The sequence below is a fragment of the Corapipo altera genome, unplaced genomic scaffold, assembly GCF_003945725.1.
Source record: "Corapipo altera isolate COAL_440 unplaced genomic scaffold, ASM394572v1 57273, whole genome shotgun sequence".
NCBI lineage: Eukaryota > Metazoa > Chordata > Aves > Passeriformes > Pipridae > Corapipo > Corapipo altera.
This window is the reverse complement of record NW_020887188.1, coordinates 1-4,608: the sequence shown is the minus strand read 5'-3', so window position 1 is coordinate 4,608 and position 4,608 is coordinate 1. Positions and strand designations below refer to the sequence as shown.

Genomic DNA, 4,608 nt, shown 5'->3' with positions numbered 1-4,608 from the left:
CCCCCAACCCCAACAGGTGCTCCATCCCAGTCCCCTCTCCCTGCCACGCCCTCGGGGCTGGGGCCAGGGCTCTGTGCCTGACCTGGGCTGTGCTCTGCACACAGGTTTGCAGTGCAGACCGTTAAAGCCCTGCTGCGCCAGCTGCTGGATGAGGACGTGCTGATGGTGATCGGTCGCAAGTGTGGCTGGGACATGCTCCTCAAGGCTGACAGCCACCACTATGCAGTGGGTCTGCTGGCCAGGTGAGAGCCCTTTCTCCCTACTGCCCTGTCATTTCTGCCCTGTGCACAGACCACCCCAAACAGTGCCCGTGCTGCTGGGCCAGAGGGCCTTGGCAGCCAGGGACGGCTGAGCAGAGTGGAAAAGGCGGAGAGGGGCAGCGGCACAGGAGGAACCACCTCCCAAAGCGCCCATGTCCTCTCCTGGGCTGGTGGCCAAAGACCAGGCCTGTGCGAGTCAGTCCCACGAGAGCTTTACCCACCTGGCTCAGGGTCTGTGGCACCTTTATTCCCCCTTGCAGGGAGCTGTGCCATGTCTCCCGCTCCTTCTGCCGCAGCATCGCCGTCAGCCTGCTCCCACGGCTCAGCAGGGAAGAGCCCCTGTGGGAACTGCCTGCCCTGGCGTTCCTGGTGGAGGTGAGCCTGATGGCGAGCGCTGCCTGGCCCAGCTGCCTCCCCCTCTCTGCCCTCTCACAGCCGCAGCCGCCCGGGACGGTGCCTGCACCCTGTGCTGCTGCCTGGGCCCAGCCCCGGGCGGGTCCGGGCTCCTGCCGGCCGGGCCCCCCGTCACTGCTCCCTGCCTTTCAGGTCCTGCACTGCCTGAACCCCAGACAATGTGGGCCCAGCGTCCTGCAGATAATTTCAAGGCGCCTGCGCAGCCATTGCCCGGAGAGGCGTCGCCTGGCGCTCCGAGGCCTGCTGGTGATCAGCAAGGCTCCCACAATGGTGAGCAGGGGGCAGGGGCTGAAGCCGGGACGGCAGCCTGCGGCTGTGAAAGGCAGTAGCTTGGCCTTGGCTGGCCTTTGGCAGCTGTGGCAGCTGCTCCCAGCTCTCCTCCTCCCTGTTCAGCTGCCCAACTCCTTTGGGACACGCCTTTGGCCTCTGGGCCCCGCGGCACCAGCGTGGGGCTGCACCCCAGCATTGTGTTCCACACAGGCTAAGAGCATCTGGAGCCTGAATGAAAGCCTCCTGGAGCTACTGCAGGATGCAGACAGAGATGCGGTTGAGATGACCCTCTCTGCGTTCATCAACGTGCTGCGCTTGAAAATCATCCAAATATCCAACCCCACTGCCCTGAAGTTGCTTGAGGCACTGCAACCACTCTTTGACAACGTAAGGCTCTGTGCCCCTCATCATGGGCACTGAGTGCTGCCAGGAAACTTTGGGCCCAGTGCCTTTTCAGGCCTGTGCCCCGGTGGGCCTGGAGAAGCCAGTACTGAGGTCTTTTCTTCTTCCTTTGCACCAGGAGCACAGCCAGCTGCAGCAGCTCTCCATGCTCCTCTTCCGGGAGGTGATGGAGGCAACAGAGAGGAGCAAGAGCCTAAAGCCACATGTGTACCTGAGGCTGGTGCCATTCTACTTCAACTGGCACGATGAGAACCAGCTTGTGGCAGAGGTGAGGACTTGTGGGTTCTGGTGTCCCCATGGCAGGAGGCTGCTGTGCCTCCTGCCCTGGCCCATGGTTGCCTGCAGCCTCCTCCTGGCCTTGGTGCAGGGATGCGGGTGCTGTGCCCTGGGCTGCGGTGCCATGGCCCGCTCTGTGTTGCTGTGCAGGTCTCTCGGAGAGCACTGTTCGGTGCAGCCAGGTTCCTGAAGTGGAGGGACCTTGAGCACTTGGTGACCATGGAGCAGCAGTGGAGGTTTCCCGAGTGCCTGGTAAGGACACAGCCCCAAAGCCCCAGCCCCTGGCTCCCTGGGAGCACCCAGCCCTCTGCTCCCCCCAAACCCAGCCCCAGTGGCTGCTGGATGGGCCTCAGGGCTCTGTGGGCAGGGGAGCCCCGTGCTGGGGGCAGGGAGCGCCCGACCAAGGGGCAGAGCCTGAGCCCAGCCTCCGTGCCCTGGCACTCTTTGCAGCTGGAAAAGGACAGGAGCCGAGTGGGCCAGTACGTGCGCCAGGCCCTGCCGTACCTGCAGAACCCAGAGGAGCCCCTGCAAAAACTGGCCATCAGGTTTCTGGGTGAGCCACAAGCCCAGGGTCCCTCCCCGCCCTACTGCAGCTCGGCCCCAGCCCCGGCTGCTGCAGCGGCAGCAGGATGCGGCCCAGGGCATGTGGAGCCCCGAGTGGCCTGGCGCCTGCTGCCACCCTGTGCCAGCCCAGCCCTGGGGCGTCCCCATGCAGGAAGGCCCTGAGCTCAGCCCTGCCAGGCCAGGAGGCCATGTGGCCGGGCTGGCAGCGCCGCTGCGGGGGACCTGTGCCTCTGGGGCCTGACAGGCTCTGTGTTCCCAGGGATCGCCGCCAGGTCCATGAAGCAGGAGCAGCCAGAGCTGCAGCTCATCTGCCAAGGTGAGCGAGGGCACTTTCCAGTTCATCCCCTTGGGCCCTGCTCCCTCCTGGCCATGGCGAGAGCTGGCTGGGATGGCTCTGGCAGGAGGGGTTCCTTGCGTCTCCACACCCCTGGCCTCTCACCTTAGCTCTTTTCCTTTCTCTTCCAGCCCTTCAAAGCATGACTGATGACAGCCCTGCTGTCTCAGACCTGGCACTTGAAACGCTCCACATCATCAGAGCTGTACAGAGAACTCCATTCTTCCCATTCTGGTAGTCTCCGTTGCTGCCTCTTCCAGCCCGTAGAGGCGTGACAGATGACATCAGACTCGCCATGGCAGGCCTGGCAATTCAACACTGCTACGTGCTGAGAACTGTACAGATGGCTCCCTACTGCAGATTCCAGCAGCTCCAAGACTGGCTGTGCAGGGCGTGGCAGGCCCGGCCTTTTCCACAGGGCAGTGTCTGCCTGTGCTGCTGACGCTCTGTGGAGAACTGATGCAGGAAGCTCCATCTCCTGGGGCCACCTGAGCCTGTGGGGAAGATGCTTCTTCCCTGCAAGCACCTCCTTTGAGCCCAGCATAGGAATACAACCAATATGTTATCACACATAGAGGCCCAGGAGCTTTTTTTTGGTGCCCAGTGTGCACAGGGCCTTGGGAAAGAGAGGAAAAGGGCTCCTTGTGCTCAGCAACACTTGTCCCACTGTGCAGTGTGCCAGCAAAAGTGGGCAGAAGCCCCTTGGCCTTTGGTGGTTCTGCTGGAGCCTCAATGTTTCCAGCAAAATGGAGGGGCAGAGGCTGGAGCTGTGGGGAACCCTGAGGACCTTGTCCTTGGAGATGGCCACAAGCCCTCCCCCAGCCAGGAAGCAGCGTCTGTGTCCTGCCTGTGTGTTGCTGGCTGGATTGCTCCGGGCTCCCAAGTGCCTCTGGAGCAGCTCCTCTGGAGCTCCTTCAGGGCTGCGCCGCTGCCGGGCAGGTTGGTGGGGCTGGGGGAGACCCACAGGGGAGGGGGCACTGGGAGGCCAGGAAAGGGTGAGGTGCTGTGGAGGCCCTGATGGGACAAGGGAGCGGGAAGCCTTGAGGGGAATCTGTGAGGGGGTGGGTGGCAGAAGGCTGCAAGGGGACAGACTGGGTGCAGGCTCCGAGGGGCAGGGTGAAGGGAAAACCCCAGGACTTGGGGGGCAGAGGTCATAAGCAGCCCCCAGGCAGCCACCTCCTTCCCTGCCAGCCGGCTGCTCTGGTGCTTTCCCGAGGCATCTCCCAGCCCTGTGGCAGAAGCCCTGGAGGCCAGGCCTCAGCAGCAGGGTGGGCACACCCCAAAGGTGGCCAGGCTGGCCTGGTTGGGGACAAGGAGGGCAAGGGGGCCCTGCAAGGGCACGTCTGCCGGGTGCTTCCAGCGAGGGGCAGTGGCACAGGCAGGGCTGGTGGCCAGCCCGGGCCCCCGCGGCTGCCCAGGCCACGGGGCTGTGGCCGACAGCCCCCTGAGCCAGAGCTCTGGGCCCGCAGAGCTGCTGCCACCACGGGCAGGGCACTGGGCTCTTCGGGCAGGCCTGAGAACTCGCTGCTGCCCAAGCGGCTCCGCGCCCCACAGACAACAGCACCAGAGGCTGCCCAGGAGCAGCAGCACCCACAACACCTGGGCCTCCTCACCCAGGCACCCACACCCACCAGGACACCACAAATGGGCAGACTGTGGGCACAATTGCACCCGCTTTGGCAAAAGGCTTCAGGGCAAGTGGCCACCACAGCTTTCCAGTGACTCCCCAGCCTCACAGCAACCCTTGGCAGCTTCAGCAGCAGCCTGACATCCTGACTGACTTCAATGGCCCTGCTTGAGGCTGGACACGCCTTCCACACTCAGCTGTCCCCAGCCAGTGCCACTGGTACCATCCTTAGAGACTCTGCTGGGACACCAGCCTCGGGCTGCAGCTGCTCAATCTCTCCTCCACACAGGCACCTTCAAAACACGGGCATGGGCTTCTAAACTCTACATTCAGCACTTGAGGGCAACCAATGAAGAAGCAGCAGAAGCTGAAGTAAAGCAGGGCCTCATGTGGCAGAGCTTCAGGGATGGAGGGAAAGAAGCACTGTGGTGTCTGCTTGTGCTGGTTTAAAGGTAAACCAG

The 4,608-nt window shown here is 63.4% G+C and overlaps 1 long non-coding RNA gene across 1 annotated transcript; it reads left to right on the top strand.

Annotated features, from left to right (window-relative positions):
- Positions 1–2,401: 2,401 nt before the first annotated feature.
- On the top strand, positions 2,402–3,088 carry LOC113941498. Its single transcript, XR_003525692.1, has 2 exons — positions 2,402–2,502; positions 2,652–3,088. It is a non-coding gene; the product is annotated as an uncharacterized LOC113941498 (long non-coding RNA).
- The last annotated feature ends 1,520 nt before the right edge of the window (positions 3,089–4,608 follow it).